Here is a 22,138-nt window from a genome sequence, read left to right as displayed (position 1 = left end):
AAATCTAAGGATGCCAACTCTGGCTAGACATCTTTGTGAAGATTTTGTTATAGGATCTTCGTAAGGGAGGCCGATGTTTGAAAGACACAAATAGCCGACAAGGGTTAAACAGAATTAAACAGCCTGCTCCAGCATTTAAGTGAAACACAGTTGGGCTTAAAACAGGGCTACTCCAAGGTGAATGGGAGGCTCTACAAGCAACCACCCGAGACAGTTTAATAATGATGCCTAAGCATAGATAAGTGATTGATTCCACCCTCATTAATGAAAGGATGTTGTCCCATTAGGTGAACAGCACCAGTTAGAACAAGTGGTGTAAATCCCAGTCCATGAACCAGGCAGCCTAACTCATTAAGCAGTTACAAAAGCAACAGCAAAAGTTATTTTGTAGTAATCAGTTACTTCTTTGAAGTTATTCGCAATATTAAGAAATAGTTGCTAGTTAAAGATTCTTCAAATAATCATAGAACTAAATTTCAACATAATTATAAACGTATGTGCAACAAAGCATAAGGGGAAAAACATTTAAACCTCGATGTGAAAGTTAATTAGTCTCAGGAAAGGAATCTTACAGTAGTTAGTTAAAACCAACTGTCTTTTGTATTTTTTAATATATATAATTGGGACAGTGGAAAATATTGGAGGAATAACAAAATTTGATAGAGATAGCACAAAGAATAACAGAATTCATGCAGTCCTTTGAGATAAGCAAGTCTGAGACAGACCTAAGGAGTATAGCCAGCAACTCTGGAATGTGAATTAACAGGATGCATAGAAAGATCCCATGGCCTGGAGACTACAATGAGATCATGGGAATCTGGACTGTCCATAGGAAAATCCATCACTGATTAGGTGTTTCACAGGATTGGGTGTATGGAATAGGGGAAGGACACAGTTACCACGCTATATGTGATTAATATAACATAAATTGTACCAAAAATCAGAGTTTGCCATTGATCTCTCTTCTGATCTGAGCTGTAGACTAAGTGAAAATGACTGGGTTCTCACTGCGAGGCCAGATTTGGGGAAGATCTTTAGGCTCTCTACCTGCATTAACTGGTTGTTGCTTGAATAAAAGTCTGCCACTTGCCTGAATCCTGCCTGCCTTCTAGTCTTTGTCCTTGTTTGGGGGGTGGGGGCGTTTTGGGGGGGGTGGGGGGTTTATTAGATTATATTAGATTAGATTACTTACAGTGTGGAAACAGGCCCTTCGGCCCAACAAGTCCACACTGCCCCGCCGAAGCGCAACCCACCCATACCCCTACATTTACCCCTTACCTAACACTACGGGCAATTTAGCATGGCCAATTCACCTGACCTGCACATCTTTGGACTGTGGGAGGAAACCGGAGCACCCGGAGGAAACCCACGCAGACACAGGGAGAACGTCCAAACTCCACACAGTCAGTCGCCTGAGGCGGGTATTGAACCCGGGTCTCTGGCGCTGTGACGCAGCAGTGCTAACCACTGTGCCACCGTGCCACCCACTCAATCCTCCTACAATCTCCAACAACCATACCTTGTAAAAACAATCCTGTTCTTACTCCAACAATATGTATGCTAACTGACATCCAATGAACTTAAAGAAATGCATGCATTTTATTGTTTACTCCTTTTATTTTTCTCCAGGATTGTTCTCAACTGTAAAATAAATCAAATAACTGTGGATGCTGGTAATCTGAAACAAACAAAACAACAAGTTTTGAGAAGATTTGTAGCTCACTTTGAGGTTCTGAATGTAAGTTTGCTCATTGAGCTGGAAGATTCATTTTCAGATGTTTTATCACCCTACTAGGTAACATCTTCAGTGGGCCTCCGGGTAAAGCACTGTTGATAATTCCTGCTTTCTATTTATATGTTTGGGCTTAGAACATAGAACATAGAACATAGAAAAGTACAGCACGGAACAGACCCTTAGGCCCACGATGTTGTGCCGAGACTTAATCCGAATATTACATTAGGATTACTTAACCTATGCACCCCTCAACTCACTGCTATCCATGTGCATGTCAAGCAGTCGCTTAAATGCCCCCAATGACTTCGCTTTCATGACCTCAGCTGGCAATGGATACCATGCATTCACAACTCTCTGCGAAAAGAACCTACCTCTGATGTCTCCTTTATACCTTCCTCCTAATATCTTCAAACTATGACTTCTCATACCATTCAATCCTGCCCTGGGGAAATGTCTCTGGCTATAGGCTCTATCTATTCCTCTCATTATTTTGTACACCTCCTTCTCTCCAGAGAGAAAAGTCTGAGCTTATTCAACCTTTCTTCATAACGCAATCCCTCCAGTCCAGGCAGCATCCTGGTAAACCTTCTTTGCACTCTCTCCAAAGCCTCTGTATCTTTCCTATAGTAGGGCGACCAGAACTGGACACAATATTCCAAGTGTGGTCTCACCAGGGACTTGTAGAGCTGCAGCAAAACCACGTGGCTCTTAAACTCGATACCCCTGTTAATGAAAGCTAAAACACTATATGCTTTCTTAACAACCCTATCCACTTGGGTGGCAACTTTGAGGGAGCTATGTACTTGCACACCCAGATCCCTCTGTTCCTCCACACTGCCAAGAATCCTGTCTTTAATCCTAATCATTAGGCACTATCTCCAAATGACTGACACCATCCGTCTCTCTCTCTCTCTCTCCCCACACTTTCCCTGGAGTTCTATACAAAGGTGTACCCTAAACCCCACTTCCCCAGATAGTCTCTCCAGCATTGTCCTGTACAGGGCAAAGGTGGAACCTGTCAAAAAGTTGTGTGTGTATGTGTGCACTAATTTGAGACTTACCCCCCCCAAAGGCAGCAGCAGTCTTGCTGCCCCGGAGTTGGCGAGAGTTGGGGAGTGGGAGGGGGTGGGGGGGGGGGGGTGAAGCTCGCAGAAACAAACTCTGACACAGAGAGGGGGAGCAAGGCAGGCAGAGCAAGACAAGAGGAAAATTTAGACTACTCCGAGCCCCAGGGAGAGGCATTGAATCAATTAACCGAATAATCAATTATCCAAACGAAATAGTTGCCCACCCATCTTATTCGGATAATCGAGGTTCCTCTGTAGTCTAATTCTGCTCCGAATTTTTACATTCCTATTCTCCTGAAGACTCCAGGACAATCCTGGATGTTTGGAAAACCAATGAAATATTCATTTTTCATTAATGTAGATTCTGATCCATGTTTTTGAAAAGGGACAGCATGTGATATTACGATTTATGAATATGTTAATGATGATTATGGAAACGATGATACTACTCAGACGCCAGCACGGCAGAGAGAAACACGTGGTAGAGACTTGGAGAGGTACAGAGAGAAACATTGACCAAAAGAGCTGTATTCAGGAAAATGATATATTAGTGAGAATAAAACATTGACTGTACAACAGAGAGGGAGAGAGCTTTATTTAAACTCCAGGTAAAATGGGGATGTATGGGATACAGAACAATAGCACTCTGGTAAGACAGTGCAGACTGGAGGAGGGGAAATGTAAACTGCCAATACCCTCGAAAACCAAGAAAGCACAGCATCTATGAAACCAACAGGCAAGATTCTGCAAGAGAAAGACATTCCATGGACAGACTTAGGCACATCAATCCAAGGCATGGTCACCACAGTGCTCATTCCTTCCAAACAACATCTAATAATGAAGAAATGTAACTGTGAGATTTGATCCTGCCTATCTGCTCCCTTAATCACTTCAACATTCAATTGTACACTCAATTGACTTTCTAAAATAAATCTTGGAAAATATGCCAATTGTAATTATTTGTGCCAAGATAAAATAGGCTGGTTGCAATGTTAAACTGTTGTTATTGGAACTACCTACAAATTGTTCATTTACCATCTGCCAGTCAGCAAGGGAAGCAGGAAGTACATCAATAGCCTACGAAGTCAACCTTAAAATCTTCCCTCCCTGAGTCATCTTTACAACACTGCAGTTGGAAAAAATAGTTTACAGCTGAGTTGAGAACAATTAGGCTGAAATATCACCTTTCAAACAAACATTTGTTAACATGTTCCTGCATTACTGAAGACCGACATATCAAATATCAAAGTGAAAGATACTACCAGCATATCAATGTCCATACACTGGTGCAGGTTAGGCCTCTGCTTTTTTAAAATGCATAGTAGTGTAGTTATTACAATGTTCTAGTAGAATTTTGCCCCTATTGTCCTGATTAAACAAGTGTTGAAATTTGTTGCTATTTTAATGTATCCTTTTTCTCAATTGGCAAATAATGCAATTAATGTGTTACATTCTCATTACAAAGCACAAAGGATAATATAGCATTGTTAGCTTCCAGAGAGCAGAAGTTGAACTTAAGTCCACTCAATACAACAGCTTTTGAGTTTACTGGGCTCTCTTTGGCATAATGCACTGATGATACACAAGCAACCCATTTCTGCACCTAATTATCAAGTTTAAACAGAACTGACATCACTGGATTTACTTATATCTCAGGATATTTTTAAAATTAGTATTTGGTTTTCATACTGAAGGACTGAATTAGTGGGGAATGCAGTTCATTTTAACACAATCGCTAATCATTTAGGTACCCGATTATAGCAATCACGTTTCTTTTTCTTCAAGACTTACCTGAATATTTACAGATGATGCAGTACATATAGTTATTATAGCTTGCTTTAAGTAAACAGTTAATTCACTCTCAGTGGTTTACGGTGGGGCCAAGGGATGAGTATGAAGGTTTTTTCATAGTGCTTTACCGATTTACAAATAATACATGTTGCCTAAATTTTTGTGTCAGAAAAACTTGCATTTTTGTAGCACATTTAACAACCTCAGGACATCCCAGAGGTCTTCACAGTCAGTTGGGAACTATGTGTGGGCTCTTGTGCCACAGTTGTATTCCCTGTCTCTGGACCAGAGAACCTAGGTACAAGTCCCACCTGCTCCAGAGGTTGATGTTTTAAAAAACGTCTATGCTGAAATCAAGTCACTTTTGCTATGTAGGAAATGTGTTTGCCAATTAGCACTGAGCAAGGTCTCACAAACAACAATGAGATCATGAGCAGTTCATTTGAGGTTTGCTGAAGCTAGTTAAAGGAAAATATTGTCCAGCATAGACTTCCCTGCTGCTGCTTACAAAGGTGCTATAGGATAATTTCTATGTAAGAGGCAGACAAAGCATCAGTTTAATAACTCATCCAAAGGATGGCACTTCTGATACGGAAGCACCCCCTCAGTACAGCATCAAATTGGTTGGGCCATACAAGTGTGTTCTCAAGCAAAAAGTGGGAAATCCTGCTGTTACTGTCAATACATATGTGGGCGGCACGGTGGCACAGTGGTTAGCACTGCTGCCTCGCAGCGCCAGAGACCCGGGTTCAATTCCCGACTCAGGCGACTGACTGTGTGGAGTTTGCACGTTCTCCCCGTGTCTGCGTGGGTTTCCTCCGGGTGCTCCGGTTTCCTCCCACAGTCCAAAGATGTGCAGGTTAGGTGAATTGGCCATACTAAATTGCCCGTAGTGTTAGGTAAGGGGTAAATGTAGGGGTATGGGTGGGTTTCGCTTCGGCGGGTCGGTGTGGACTTGTTGGGCCGAAGGGCCTGTTTCCACACTGTAATCTAATCTAATCATATATGTGTCCTTTAGTCTGGAAATAGCTAATGTCAGCACACAGCAAGTGCAACAACCTTTGGGCAAGAGAATATTAAAACAGCAGTGCAGATGGGTTTGGAAATTATTGTCATGCAGGTGGATGTCACTAAAAGAAATGAGTAGCAGCCAACCACTGAACTCCAGAGAGACCAAGACAATTCCACAAGGACTAAGCTCTAGCTGTTATGCACAAGCTCAGTAAGATTGCAGAAAAGCAGCAAACTGATGGATTTTTAAAAAATTCATTCTTGGGATTTGGGAATCACTGGCTGGACCAGCATTCATTGCCCATTCCTACTGGCCCTGGAAAAGATGTTAATGAGCCACTTTCTTGAACTGCCGCAGTCCTTGGAGTGTAGGGACACCCATTTTGGAAGGAATTAACAATAAAAATGGACTTTAATGAGAGAAGGAATTTGATCCAGCAATGACGCAAGAACGGCGATGTAGTTCTGAGTCAGGATATTGTGTGTGACTTGAAGGATAAATTGCAAGTGCCTGTGATCCCAAACACCTGCTGTCTTTGCCCTTCTAAGTGGTTAACCGAGAGCACAAAACTGCAAGTCTGCCAAGCTTTAAACCTCAGTGCACTCCTCTACCTCCATTTAGACAACAAATGCCAGGCAGGAGAAAAGACTAAATATTTTCCATATTTGTTTCTTGAAGTCTTGGAAATGACTAAGACTTCACTGGTACACTTTCAAATTGATGATAGAATTGTCATTTCGCTATGCAAAAATGTGACAATTCTGCAATAGATTGAAGACTATTTTTTAAAAATTAACATGTTTTCCTAGTCAACCTGCTCAGAGATGTTGTTATGCACCTCTGGTCTAAGTGGGACTTGAACCTGGGCCTCCCTGATCCAGGGCAGGGACACTATCACTGTGCCACAAAAGGACCCAAAACATGCTTAGATGCCACTAAGTAGATGGCAATGTCTCAACCATTTGTGTGTGTAAGGCCACTAGGGCCCCTTCTATCCTTTTCAAAGGGAGTGCTAACCTTCTCTCCTTTCATACGCCATCGATCAAAGAATGGGCATCAATTAAGTTGCGGCTTTTCTGAGACTTCAAAAAATATTGAAAACAGAACACTTTCAGTGAGATTTGCACAGAACATTTGATCCAAGTGTAGATTATGGTAAAGTTAGTATAGATTAGAAATGGTGTCATCATTAGAGGAGGTGTGCCATGGTGTGAGGATAGAGGGTGTCTAGCCCACCTATATATTTCAGACATCCAAACTTTTCCCAATGCACCAGAAACTTACACACAGTTATGACTCTGACTATTGTCATTTTATGCATCATGTGGACAGGTGTTTGAATTCTACATCGCTGAAAGGGACTATTACTGGCTGCTCTTAAAACAAACCTGAACATTTTGCAAATTATATTTTTTGAGTTGCTCTACCCTACAAGGGTTGAAATGCTCAGTCCCTGGCTATATTCAAGAATTAAATTGATTTTTTTCTTCACTCAGAGAATCATGGCATTGGAGAGTAGGGCAGGGAAGTGGAGAAAAGGTAACGGATCAGCCGTGATCCAAATGAACAGAGCCACATGGACTTCTCCGGTATCGGTTCTTTAAGTTTTCATATTCTTAGCTTGCGCTCTCAAAATGTATAGAGTGGGTGTCTTGCCAATCTATAATACTCATTAAAGTCTGGTTTTATTGTCAATGGAAAAGTCCAAAATAATGGGTGCAGTTCTGGGTGCAAAATCCCTCTCCAGAGCATCTTGACTTAGCTTGAATGTTGCCATTAGACATCTGTCAAGTCTGGCACTGGTGCCTCACAGCACCAGGGACATGGGTTCGATTCCCGCCTGTCTGTGTGGAGTTTGCACATTCTCCCAGTGTCTGCGTAAGTTTCCTCCAGGTGCTCCGGTTTCCTCCCACAATCCAAAGATGTGCAGGTCAGGTGAATTGGCCATTGCTAAATTGCCCACAGTATTGGTGCATTAGTCAGGGGTAAATATAGGGTAGGGGAATGGGTCTGGATGGGTTTCTGTTCGGAGGGGCGGTGTTGACTTGTTGGGCCGAAGGGCCTGTTTCCACACTGTAGAGAATCTAATCTAAAAAAAACTTATAGATTTGTTCATAAATCACTTGACACCAAGTTATAATCCAACAGGTTTATTTGAAATCACAAGCTTTCAGAGCACTGCTCCTTCAAGAACCCCTCAGAACACTACTGGTACGATAAAATACTAGGAGCATATAAAGGTAAAACTACCCTAGTCCCAGAGAACCATTGACCTGAGGTTAACCACACCTCAGGTGAACAGAGAGGTTGAGAATCCTTCATGGGAATCTCAGCTGGTATGGGAATTAAAATCGCCCTGTTAGCCTCAATCTATATCGCAGACAGCCATTCAGTAGTATAAATGTTGAAAGAATAGCTGGAGTATATTCTAAGCATATCATATAATTTACGATCATCAACAAAATAGCACAACATCTTTATATTACAGTCAGCATGTAATGATATGACATGATATTATAGTCAATATTATGTTTCCAAGAAGTTAAATTACCAACTATGGCACAACAACTGAAGTCACAAGGTCTGAGCAATATCATTTCAAGAGGTTAATAAGTTTAGGTCATTACAGCTGAAAAAGTTAGTTATTTTGTGGCTTTACACATGATAATACCCCTCCCCCCACAGAGCACTCAGCAATGAGATGGCTCACAGGAATATGATTCCAGGTTTTTATTTCATTTACAGGTGTATGCAGTCATTCACTAATCCACACTATGATCAGAATATAAATTCCAACCAGGAACATTACCGAGACTGGTTATCCGATGTGATGCAGGTCTGATCTAATCTCTGAATCAGTTCACTGCATACATACAATACAAGCCCCTATTAAGGCTCTAAGTGCTAAGCATTAAGTAATCAGAGTCTAGGGCAGAAGTTTCAGCAACATCATTACACAAGGGTAAGAAATGAGGGTCACAGCATTTAGAAATCAACGTTGCATGCACTCTGCACCCAAATGGAGTTCCAACTATCAAACCAATTCTCATTTTTTGCCTTCCCCTTCAACAAAGTACTTTGTGCGAAGCTGACAAAAAAACGTTGTCTGCTTAGTTCTGTTACTACTGAAGTAAGCATAAAAGGCTCAAATATCATTGCTGGAATTCCACTGCCAGAAATAAGCATTATTGTCTCTGTTGTCACCTTTTCACACACAGTAAGATTGCAATGGTAGGATTTGCCATTTAACTAGAGCACAAATCAATATACAGGCATATACTACAACACATATGCTTTATGGAAAATGTCATCCAATAGAAATCTCAATATCACATGGCTACTTCTGCCCAGAAGCTAATAGAAGGCCTATTACTTCACTGAATGCACACCCTTCAATGTGATCTTTCTCAAACAATGCACAATATACCTCTATTGGTTACAAGAAGATAACGCCATGAATAAGGACTAATTCAAATGAGAGAGACAATTACAAAGCCAAAGCAGATGTAGGCACAGATTTTCATAGAAATTAACAATGTCCAATGCTGGAGGAAACACTGGCCACCTTCATTAAGTCAGACTGATAGGTAGAGCCCTTTCACTACTAGAACAAACTGGGCTATTCATGGTATAACACACCTGAAGCAAGGATTAAATTATACTGTAAAATAACCCATTTTTTCTAAACAGGTGAATATGATTCAACCACACAGCTGAGCTTACACCAAAAGCATAATTGCATTATATTTAGTCATGTTGACAAATTTAAATCAAGAGGTATCATTAACGTACGTTTTAAGAAGATATTTTACTTAGCTAAGATAAATCTTGAGCAAAAAGCTATGAGCCATTTACAGACTCTCTCTTTGGATCTCTGCATTTAACCATTTTATTTAACACAAGGATTAAAAATGCATTCTCAATCCTTTGCCAAGTGTTTACTTTTTACTCTGCTTTTTCTTCACTATTTGTAAAAATTGTAAGTGCCTGATGGGTTAGTGGCCCCATGGGTGTTTGCTGCAATACCACATGTTAGCCACAGTATTGAATGTCAAGAAAATATCCACCACTTAAAGCATCACAACCAATCTTAATGTCAAAAATCACACAACACCAGGTTATAGTCCAACAGGTTTAATTGGAAGCACACTAGCTTTCGGAGCGACGCTCCTTCATCAGGTGATTGTGGAGGTACATCACACTGCAAATTTTTGCTATAAATTCTGTGTTACGATCGAGCTCTCCACAATCACCTGATGAAGGAGCGTCGCTCCGAAAGCTAGTGTGTTTCCAATTAAACCTGTTGGACTATAAGCTGGTGTTGTGTGATTTTTAACTTTGTACACCCCAGTCCAACACCTGCATCTCCGAATCAATCTTAATGTCAACCTCCACCAACATCCACCTAAAATGACCTGCGGTAGGGGTGGCATAACAATAGTCAGGAGTAGGAACCATGGAAGATTTTTACTTTGTTCAGCTAAGTGCTCTTAGACTACATATAATGTTTTTTTTAGCACAGGCTCGGAGTTGAAATAAACTTGAACATTCTGTTTGAATGCATGGCACAACCCACTATATCCTCTTCAAGCATCTGCAGTGCATTTTAGCAATGATATCTGAAGGAATTTAAGACAAAGTGGCTTGGAATTGTCTTTATATTGGTTTACTTTGGGGTTTTAATAAGGAAATTTTTCATGAAACTATTTGAGGTGTAAAATTTAAATTCAGGCTTTCAGCTTCCATCAGGTTCTATCTACAGCAGAAGTGAGGGAGGAATGAACTGACTGCAACTTTACTGCATTTCTCACAGTATTCAAAGGTCCTCTCTGTTTCACCAATGACACACAATTTTCCACTCTACGGCGAACGTAGGTGTTTTTCCACGTAAGGAGTCAGCTATTACGAGGGGGCTTAGCTTTAAATTAAGGGATGGTAGGTATAGGTCAGATGTTAGGGGTAGATTCTTTACTCAGCGAGTCATGAGTTCATGGAATGACCTGCCAGTAGCAGTGGTGGACTCTCCCTCTTTATGGGCATTTAAACGGGCATTGGATAGGCATATGGGTGATAGTGGGCTAGTGTAGGTTAGGTGGGCTTGGGATCGGCGCAACATCGAGGGCCAAAGGGCCTGTACTGCGCTGTATTTTTCGCAACATCGAGGGCCAAAGGGCCTGTACTGCGCTGTATTTTTCTATGTTCTATGTTCTATAGATTGAAGTCACTAAAGAACCTGTAGCTTCACGACAAACATCTCTAAAACACCTTTAATAAAGGACGACATCTCAAACTCCTTTAAAAATGAGGAAAATGGAAGTTGAGCCAGAGAACAAACTATCCAAAACTAATCACCAAAGGCTTGATCAAACTGCTGGGTTTAAAGGGGACTTTAAAGGGATAGTCATCAAGGCTTATCTTCATGGCAGGAGCAATTTACTGCATTTTATATGCATTTGGTTTCTCACTAGGCAGTGTCAAGGCACGAGGATGGGTTACTCTTCTGAGGGGCGGTGTGGACTTGTTGGGCCAAAGGGCCTGTTTCCACACTCTAGGGATTCTAATTATAATTCTAATTAAAGAGGAAACTATAGCTTGTAAGATGTCTTATTACTGCTGCAACTCACCTCATTAATATTCAGTAGTCTATCTCACCAAATGCACCAAACCAGCTAACCTTCCAGAATTTTTGATGTGGGAGTCAGAGAGGTACTGAATGACTTCAGCACACTGCAAGAGCCTCCATAGTGCTCAGCACCAAACAGCAGCTCATGGCACATACCATGGGCACCAGCCACACGCACACCTCATTCACAGACAGTGCCAACCAACTTGTGTCAAAACCCACACAATCATCATGGTAGCTCTCTAGCCCACTTGCAGGCCACCTAAGAAGGTCAAATTTGCATCGCATTGGCAACCAACATTGCAAAGCTGCACAGAGCCAACTTGCACACAGGGATAGCTCATAGATTGGACTGGGCTGCAGTTCAGGCCTGTTCGCTCACTCACTTAGCACCAACCAGCATGCTCACAGCAATCTATAATTTGCTGTGCTAATCCCGTTAGACTTTGGCTTTAGTTGAAGCATAAAAATACTATCAGCACTGTCATACTGAAATGATCTTTTGTACAGACATATGCATTGGTTGTTTGTCAATAGGGCTATGTCTGGAGAGATCTCTCATTGTACAGATACCAATATATCAAACAAATGCCTACACAGCGTGTGCCAGCTAGACATTTATTCAACCAAATGGCCATGTTGGAAACTGATAATCCTCAATCCAGTCAAGGGGGAGCCATTGTGTATTAGAGGCAAAGTCCACAGAGTCTAAAGGCTTGGCCATGGTCAGTCATTGGCTTGGGACACCCCCATTAAGGCTTATGTCCGCCTGCAATCCAGGGAGTGGTAACAGCAGGGGCAGAAAAGGCTGGGATGAAGAAAGTAGAGGTATTTGTAAAGGAGGGAACAAGGACAGTGACTCAGGGTGTGAGGTGTATGGTTTGCATGTGGGAATACATCAGAGGCCTTGATCGGCTCCAGGCAGTGACCACCATAGTGGCATCCACAGGGACAGCGTAGAGAAGCAGGGTGGACATCATTAAGGTGTAATGTTGGGGTTTAGAGAGGCAACGAAGTTGGAGGCACAGTTCATTGTGATGGCTCTCCACGTGTAGATGGGGGTGGGGGATGATGTGTAAAAATGATATAACAGGGGATAGAGAGGTCCGGAGGAATACCTGGCAGCCAAGCACAGCCCAGTATTGACTGTGTCTACCGTGAGCTTCATTCTTTGCCATTACTTATTATTCTTCAGATGCAGACTGCTACTTGCAAAGGCTGGCACAAAGTCAAGAATGGGCAAAATCAGAGTCACTTTGTTGGGTGACAGTGCAGGACTCACATCTGCTGGATATTAGGACATTACAGAGACAAAACACATGTTGAATGCAGCTACATTTTATTTGCAAATCTTTGCCCAAATACAGTATATGCAGAGTGAACGAGGATCCAAAGCTTGGCAAACATGGATTGCACCATGACATATTTGATTGTAAATCTAAAACTGTCATCTCAGCAATACAGAGATTGGAAACAGTAAGCAAGAAGGTGAATGCTGACCAAAGAAGTCCCATCATTTGGGGAACTTCCATCAGATGTCTTAAATGTCATGCAAGTATGGCCATGGACTCTACTGAATTTAATGACAAGTTTTGTGATTGATGTGAGCCTGGGATGGGAAAGAGTCAAATTGGAGCGGGCACTCCTTTATCAATTGCAATATGTTGATCACTCAGCTGGTGTGGCACCTTCATCCAGTTGATGCTGACGCTGTAACAAGACAGACAGACCTTCAATGGCATTACCAACACTGAATCTCCCACTATCAACATTCTGAGGATTACCAATGATTGACATAAGTTCCAGTAGATAACGAGTTTGTTGCAGAAAATCATTAAGGATTATCAAGTAGTCACTGGTCATCATGCCAGTATTTGGCTTGCATTGTAGAAGGGAATTGCAGCCTCCATTCATTTTGTTAGTGCCCACTTTTGCTGGCTGTAAATATAAGCTCATGTTTGGAATTGTCTGAGTGTTTGCCTTTATGTGAGGTTCTCCCACTGGAAAATGACAAGATGTGGGTTTCCAGCGGGGGCAGAGCAATGGGGGGCATTTAGATGGAATCAAAGCAGGGACAGGAAATCTGCATGGTGTGGTTAAACAATGACTAGGGTGAGGCAATGGAGTTATATGCACAAGGAAGATCAGCCTTATGGATTTGCTGCTGCTGAGCTAATATTTTGCTAAGGAAGGGAAACTCTCCAGAGTGCCAGTGCTTATGCAGGTGCATAGCAGCCTTTTAAAGATTGTGTAGGTGCTAGCATGCCAGTCTTTAGGTGGATATAAAGTGAATGATGAGTTGTTCTGGGATTAGCACATGGTAAGATGAGATAGAATGAGGTGGAGTAGGTAGTTAATGAGGTGAGTTAGGAATGATATGGTAAACAAATCTCACTGGGCTTCATGGTGATAATCCTTCTAAAAAACTCAATGGAACTCGCACAAAGCTTAAAAAGTATAAGATTGAGCCCCTTGTTACTCAAGTAGGTGTCTCTTCTGCTGAAGACTTATTAATAGTTATTCTTTCACCATTTAATAAGAGAAAACCCAGTAGATCTGTTTTTCAAGAAGCCTTGATGACAGCCCACCTCCTCATGACAGAACCAAGAGTCAGCTGCAAGCATCTCTTACAACACTGTCCATGTGTGTGTGCAGCATGGGCTGGACAACAGCCAGGCTTGAGCTAATGCGTGGCACAAATGGTACTTGCCATTTAAGTGCTGGGCCATGATTATTTCTAACAAAAGAGAATTTAAGCATGACCCCTGGACCTTCAATGGCATTACCATCAGGGAATCTCCCACTATTAACATTACCATTGTCCAGAAATTGAACTGCATCAATCATACATATACTGTGGCTAAAGGGCCGGTCAGTGACTAGGAATTCTGTGGAGAGTAATTCACTTCCTCTCTTATTAATGCCTAGTCAACAAGGCACAAATCAGGAATGTTATTCAAATACTCTCCCCTATCCAGGATGTGCACAGATCCACCAACAGTCAAGAAACTCAATGATATCCCAGACAAAGCAGCCCACTCAATTGGCATCTCATCTAACATCTTGAGCATTCACTCTCTCTACCAAAATACACAATGACAGCAATATGTGCCATCTACAAGATGCCTTGTAGAAACTAAGAGAAAGTGAGGACTGCAGATGTTGGAGATCAGAGTCGAGAGTGGGGTGCTGGAAAAGCACAGCAGGTCAGACAGCATCCAAAGAGGAGAACCGACATTGCGGGCATAAGCCCTTCTCCTGCTCATCAGATGCTGCCTGACTTGCTGTGCTTTTCGAGCACCCCACTCTCCGTCCTGTAGAAGCTCATTAAGACTCCTTCAAGTGCCTTATAAACTTGCAACGTCTACCATGTAAAAGTATAAGACCAGCAGATGCACGGGAATACTACCACCTGAAGATTTCTTTCCAATTAACACATTATCTTAGATGGAATTAGATTAATGTTCCTTCACTCCCCATCTTCTCCAGGACAATGAGGGATAGGAAATAATTGCTGGTTCAGACAGTGATGCCCACATCCCATCGTAAGGGGAAAATATTGGGAAGGGCATGGGTTAACCCCACATCAATTAATTGGTGGAATACTAATAAAATCTTAAGCTGGCCTAAATCAATTAAATTAGAAAGAAAAAGGAAATTTAGTTAGCTTGATTAAATTATATTAATTATACAGTTCATTTTATTCTTATTCAAGAAATGCTGTCAGTTTAAAATGAATTAAAATACATAAGCAAGCTTGAAATGCTGCCGTCTGGGCAACCTGCCAGACACAATTACAGGTTGACAGAGTATCACAGAAGAAAGGTGGAATAGATGAAGACAAGAGACTTAGGCATCACTGCTATTTTTGATATGTTTGAAACAATTTATTTCATTGAAACAGACTATTTTGGAATTTGAGTAATGCACTACCTACATGATATGTATAAACATCTGATGTTACTTCCTCAGAATCCTCTGGGATCGGCTCTTCCAACATTGGCTCAATAAATATCTGCCAAACCTGTGCCTGAAGGTAGGGCGGTTAAGAAGGCATTTCGCACGCTTGCCTTCATTGCTCTGGCCTTTCCGTGGAAAAGTTGGGACATCAGATTGAAGATGTACAGGACTTTGGTGAGGCCTCTTCTACTGCATGCAGTTTTGGTTGCACTTTCATAACAAGGATATTTTTAAACTGGAGGGATTTCAGAAAAGATTTACCAAGACGTTGCTGCAAATGGAGGGTTTGACTTATGAAAAATAGGCTGGGACTTCTTTCACTGGAGCGTAGGAAGTTGAGGGGTGACCTTACAGAGGTTTGATAAATTGAGCATAGATAAGATGAATGACGAGGGGTCTTTTCCGAAGGATGGGTGAGTTCAAAACTAGGAGGCATATTTTTAAGGTGAGAGGAAGTAAATTTAAAAAGGGACATGGGGGCAACTTTTCTTTTTACACAGAGAATGATTTATGAGTGGAATGAATTGCCAGTAGAAGTGATGAATGGAGGTATAGTTAGAACGTTTAAAAGATATTTGGATGAGTACATAAATAGGAAAAGTTTAGAGGGATATGGACCAAACAGAGGAAGGTGGGACTAGTTTAATTTGGGAACATGGTCAGCGTGGACTAGTTGGATCAAATGGATTGTTTCCATGACTCTATGACTCCATAATCTACTTCAATGCCATCATGAAATTTTAAAAAAACAAATAAATACTTTTGGGTATCTGAATTCATGTAGTATTACAAGTCATTTCATTCTCTAGTTATGACAGACAACTGCAAAACATCTGTGCAATGAGGATTGTTGATAAAATATGCTGGGTCAAATTTTACTGTCTCACCTGGCAACTGGAATGCAACAGGTATCAGCAGAACCCAATACAATCAGTAACCAGTGCCTTCGGGAAGGTAGAACAGTGGGGGATGAAGGGGTTGTGGCAGATGGTGGGTAAAAGTGAAAATTGACAAGCAAGATAGTGTAGACATGTTACCAGCAGATTGCCAGAGGCTTCTCATTCTGCAGCTCTGATTTTTAATGTGCCACGCACGTTCCATGCAACCCACTGAGCAAAATTGCTGCTCCAAGCAGAACTGGAACACATACTGTTCTCAATTATTCATCATTTAAAAGCTCAGAGCACTCAATAATCCATTGGCAATATATGCTTAAAGAGGCAGAAAAGGCTTTTGGATCTGTAATCACGTTTATCTAAAATCCTATTACTTGCTTTCTGTGACTGTTTCAGTGTATACAGGATTAAATGGCCTTTGCTACCAAGATTTTATTTAAGGTTTCAGATTGGCTCTGATCCTATAATTATTGTTCGAAGTAAAAACTTGTGTACTCGTCCAAATCTTAGCACAATTTGATTTTATGTGCAACTTACAAATGGTCGCCATGATGTGGGCTGGTAGATGGATTGGAATGGTTTAGAGGGAAATGGGCCAAATGCAGGCAAATGTAACTAATTCAGTTTAGGAAACCCAGTCAACATGGACGATTTGTGACAAAGGGTCTGTTTCCACGCTGTATGACTCTATGGCCTGCGGTCTCTGATGATCCCTTGAGCGATACTGCATAGGGTCACCCAAGAATTCATGGTTGGGAGAGGTGCCAAATAGAGTACGGTTCAGAAAATCCTCAAAGACTAATTGTTACAACATGGGGTAAACCCTCTTGCCCGATTTAAAGCCAGCAACACAGAAAAGATTTATCCCGTCCAATAATCTGTAAAAATTCGAGTGATCAAGAACTATTTAAAGTAAAAATTAACAACTTTATTTCTTAAAGTATAACAGAGAATAATTAACTAACAACTATTCACAAGTCCTTACTCTAACCTATCTTTTACCTTCCCTTCTATAATACTAATCTGATAAATCTCCCAATTAAGATTTACAAAACAAAGCGTCATATCTCAAAACCAGGCAGATTTTGATTCTTCTATTTGGATCTTCGTGTCTTCTTTTCTTCTTAGGGATTCTGTTTCACAGGTTACAGATTGAAAAAGGCACCTTTTAAGAGAGCTATTTTTCAGGCAGTCTGTTTACATGCTAGGACTTGGTAGTTCTCCTCCCAACTGCTCAATTTTCCCCTAGTCTTATACCCCAGAGCATCGGATTGTGTCATTGGCTTTTAAAATTGTCAATATAACTCAATTCAAACTGGATTGGAACTTGGTATTTTTCAGGTATAATTTAAACTGACTGGCCTAATTCAAATCTGTTTTCTTATCATTTCCAGGAAACCAGCTACCCCAGTAGCTGGAGCACATGTTACATTGTGTCTTATCGAGAACACTTGGTGCTGCCCCTGCTAGCTTTTAACTCTCTTAAAAAGGTATAGTTCACCCACATCTTCATAATATAATCAAGAGAAGGATGATTGGATATTTTACTGGCTATGAAGTAGCAGTAAAGTGGCCCTAGTTTGACATGTCACTGCCTTCTGATCATCATTGCATAAACAATGTCACAATAAACAAGGTGCATGTAGATTTTTAACAGGGCCTATTTGCAAAGACCTGTGGCAATAAGTTGCACACAGGCATATGAAAACTGTAGACCAAAACTGTATTTTGGGACAGAGGTATTGTTGGATATTAGTATCCGTGTATCAGCAATCCACTTCAATATCTCACAGTTCATCTCAAATGGGGAGCAGGCTAGAAAGGTTGTCCTAAAAATAGACTGTTGAAATCCACATTTATCCTGTGTGGTTGCAGGGCCCCAAGGCTGAATATGAGGCGTTCTTCCTCCAGGCGTCGGGTGGTAACGGTTTGGCAATGGAAGAGGCCCAGGACCTTGACGGAGCGGGAGGGGGAATTGGAGTGTTCAGCCACAGGGTGATGAGGTTGGTGGGTGTGGGTGTGAGGTTAGAAGTGGAGTAAACCTGGCAGAACCTAAATGGGGCATCAGTGAGCACCTTATTGGTAAGCAAGTACTGCTTGTCAATACTGTTGATGACCCCTATCACATACTGATGACTGAGAGTAGACTGTTTGGATCGTAATTGTCCCAATTGCCTTGCCCTCTTTTTTAGGGGCAGGACATAACCTAATTAGTTTTCCATATTGTCAGGCAGATTGCAGGGCTGTAGCTGTATTGAAAAAAACCTGACTATGGGTATGGCAATTTCTTAAGCACAAGTCACAAGTGGACATGTTGTGGCTGTACAGGACATTGGTGAGGCCACAATTCTGGTCACCATTTGAAAGGGAGCATGTTGTTAAACTTGAGAGGGTGCAGAAAAGATTTACAAGGATGTTGCCAGATCTGGAGAGTTCAAATAAAGGGGAAAAGTGAATAGGCTGAGGCCTTCTCCTCCTGGCAGGTCAGAGGCTGAGGGGTGACCTTATAGAGGTTTATAAAATCATGAGGGGCATGAGAAGGGTGAATAGACAAGGTCTGTTTATAGGGTGGGAGAGTTGAAAACTAGAGGGCATAGGTTTAAGGCAAGAGGGAAAAGATTTAAAAAGGAACTGAGGGGTAATTTTGTTATGCAGAGAGTGGTGCATGTGTGGAAAGAGTTGCCAGAGGAAGTAGCGGAGATAAATTACAACATTTAAAAGGCATCTGGTGGGTATATGAATAGGAAGGGTTTAGAGGGACATGGGCAAGTACTAACAAATAGGAGAAGTCAGATTGGGATGTCTGGTTGGCATGGACGAGTTGGTGTGGATCGATGGATCTATGCTATTGTTGGAATGCTGTCAGGACCCATAGCCTTGTGGCATCAAGTGGCTTCAGCTGTTCCTTGATATCAGCTGTTAAGAAGGCATACAGTGTGTTAGGTTTTATTGGTAGAGGAATTGTGTTCCAGAGCCATGATGCCATGCTGCAACTGTACAAAACGCTGGTATGGCCTCACTTGGAATATTATGTACGGTCTACATAGGCACCAACGACATAGATAGGAAGAGAGATGGGGATTTAAGGCAGAATTTCAGGGAGCTAGGATGGAAGCTTAGAGCTAGAACGAATAGAGTTGTTGAATCTAGTTTGTTGCCCGTGCCACGTGCTAGTGAGGCAAGGAATAGGGAGAGAGAGGTGTTGAATATGTGGCTACAGGGATGGTGCAGGAGGGAGGTTTTTGGATTCTTGGATAATTGGAGCTCTTTCTGGGGTAGGTGGGACCTCTACAAGCAGGATGGTCTTCATCTGAATCAGAGGGGTACCCATATTCTGGTGGGGGGAAATTCACTAAGCCTATTGGGGTGGGTTTAAACTAATCCAGCAGGGGAATGGGAACCAAAATTGTAGCTCAAGTATATAAAAAGGTTGAGAGTAGGGAGGTCCAAAATCAAGCTTCAGGGACGCAAAATGGCACAGGCAAGCAAGAAGTTGGTTTGAAGTGTGTCTACTTCAATGCCAGGAGCATCTGGAATAAGGTGGGTGAACTTGCAGCATGGGTTAGTACCTGGGTCTTCGATGTTGTGGCCATTTCGGAGACATGGTTAAAGCAGGGACAGGAATGGTTGCTGCAGGTTCCAGGATTTAGATGTTTCAGTAAGAAAGAGAAGATGGTAAAAGAGGGGGAGGTGTGGCATTGTTGGTCAAGGACAGTATTACAGTTGCAGAAAGGATGTTTGGGGACTCGTCAACTGAGGTAGTATGGGCTGAAGTTAGAAACAGAAAAGGAGGTCACCCTGCTGGGAGTTTTCTATAGGTCTCCGAATAGTTCCAGAAATGTAGCGGAAAGGATAGCAAAGATGATTCTCGACAGGAGTGAGAGAAACAGGGTAGTTGTCATGGGGGACTTCAACTTTCCAAATACTGACTGGGAATATTATGGTATGAGTACTATAGATGGGTCAGTTTTTGTCCAGTGTGTGCAGGAGGGCTTCCTGACACAGTATTTAGACAGGCCTACTAGGGGCGAAGCCACATTACCCAGTACCAAATCTAATGAGCCCAGCTTAGTGTTAGCCTTGGAAGTAGGTGAGCACTTTGGTGCTAGCAATCACAATTCTGTTATGTTTACTTTAGTGATAGAAAGGGATAGGTGTATACCACTATGCAAGAGTTACAGCTGGGGGAAAGGCAATTACGATGCGATTAGACAAGATTCAGGAAGCATAGGATGGAGAAGGAAAATGAAGGGGATAGGCACATTAGAAATCTGGAGCTTATTCAAGGAAAAGCTACTGTGTGTTTTAGATAAGTATGTACCTGTCAGGCAGGAAGGAAGCTGTAGAGCGCGGGAGCCGCCGTTTACGAAGAAAGTGAAATCTCTGGTCAAGAGGAAGAAGAAGGCTTATGTTAGGATGAGATGTGAAGACTCAGTTAGGGCACTTGAGGGTTACAAGGTAGCCAGGAAAGACCTAGAGAGAGCTCAGAAGAGCCAGGAGGAGACATGAGAAATTATTGGCTGATATGATCAGGATAAAACCTAAGAGTTTCTATAGGTATTTAAGGAATAAAAGAATGACGAGAGTAAGGTTAGGGCCAATCAAGGATAGTAGTGGGAAGTTGTGTGTGAAGTCAGAGGAAATAGGGGAAGCACTAAATGAATATTTTGCAATAGTTTTCACTCTAGAAAATGACAATGTTGTCGAGGAGACTACTGAGATACAGGCTACAAGACTAGGTGTGATTGAGGTTCACAAACAGGAGATATTAGAAATCTTGCAGAGTGTGAAAATAGATAAGTCCCCTGGGCTGGATGGGATTTATCCCAGGATCCTCTGGGAAGTCAGGGAGGAGATTGGCGAGCCTTTCGCATTGATCTTTAAATCATCATTGTCTACAGGAATAGTGCCAGAAGACTGGAGGATAGCAAATGTGGTTCCCCTGTTCAAGAAGGGGAGTAGAGACAATCCTGGTAATTATAGACCAGTGAGCCTCACTTCAGTTGTTGGAAAAGTGTTGGAAAAGGTTATAAGAGATAGGATTTATAATCATCTAGAAAAGAATAATTTGATTAGGGATAGTCAGCACGATTTTGTGATGGGTAGGTCGTGCCTCACAAACCTTATTGAGTTCTTTGAGAAGGTGACCAAACAGGTAGATGAGAGTAAACCGGTTGATGTGGTGTATATGGATTTAAGCAAGGCGTTTGCTAAGGTTCCCCACAGTAGGCTATTGTACAAAATGCGGAGGAATGGGATTGTGGGAGACATAGCAGTTTGGATCAGTAATTGGCTTGCTGAAAGAAGACAGAGGGTGTGGTTGATGGGAAATGTTCATCCTGGAGTCCAGTTACCAGTGCTGTACCGCAAGGGTTGGTGTTGGGTCCACTGCTGTTCGTCATTTTTATAAACGACCTGGATGAGGGCATAGAAGGGTGGGTTAGTAAATTTACAGACGACACTAAGGTCGGTGGAGTTGTGGATAGTGACGAAGAATGTTGTAGGTTACAGACACATAGATAAGTTGTAGAGCTGGGTTGAGAGGTGGCAAATGGAGTTTAATGCGGACAAGTGTGAGGTGATTCACTTTGGTCGGAGTAACCGGAATGCAAAGTACTGGGCTAATGGTAAGATTCTTGGTAGTGTAGATGAGCGGAGAGATCTCTGTGTCCAGGTACACAGATCCTTGAAAGTTGCCACCCAGGTTGACAGGGTTGTTAAGAAGGCATACGGTGTTTTAGTTTTTATTAATATAGAGGGATTGAGTTCTGGAGCCATGAGGTTATGCTACAGCTGTACAAACCCTAGTGCGGCCGCACTTGGAGTATTGTGTACAGTTCTGGTCACCGCATTATAAGAAGGATGTGGAAGCTTTGGAAAGGGTGCAGAGGAGATTTACTAGGATGTTGCCTGGTATGGAGGGAAGGTCTTACAAGGAAAGGCTGAGGGCCTTGAGGCTGTTTTCGTTAAAGAGAAGAAGGTTGTGAGGTGACTTAATAGAGACATATAAGATAATCAGAGAGTTAGATAGGGTGGACAGGGAGAGCCTTTTTC

General features: G+C 41.9%; 1 protein-coding gene and 1 non-coding gene across 6 annotated transcripts in view; both read right to left on the bottom strand.

Moving 5' to 3' along the window:
* lypd6b (LY6/PLAUR domain containing 6B) overlaps positions 1–22,138 on the bottom strand; it is a 181,949-nt gene that overhangs the window by 95,534 nt on the left and 64,277 nt on the right. The gene's annotated exons all lie outside the window — the stretch shown is intronic.
* On the bottom strand, positions 6,522–6,644 carry LOC122552077. The gene has a single exon (XR_006312293.1). It is a non-coding gene; the product is annotated as a U6atac minor spliceosomal RNA (small nuclear RNA).

The sequence above is a fragment of the Chiloscyllium plagiosum genome, chromosome 7 (genome assembly GCF_004010195.1).
Source record: "Chiloscyllium plagiosum isolate BGI_BamShark_2017 chromosome 7, ASM401019v2, whole genome shotgun sequence".
Taxonomy (NCBI): Eukaryota; Metazoa; Chordata; class Chondrichthyes; order Orectolobiformes; family Hemiscylliidae; genus Chiloscyllium; species Chiloscyllium plagiosum.
The sequence above is the reverse complement of the archived record's forward strand: the minus strand, read 5'-3'. Positions and strand labels throughout refer to the sequence as shown.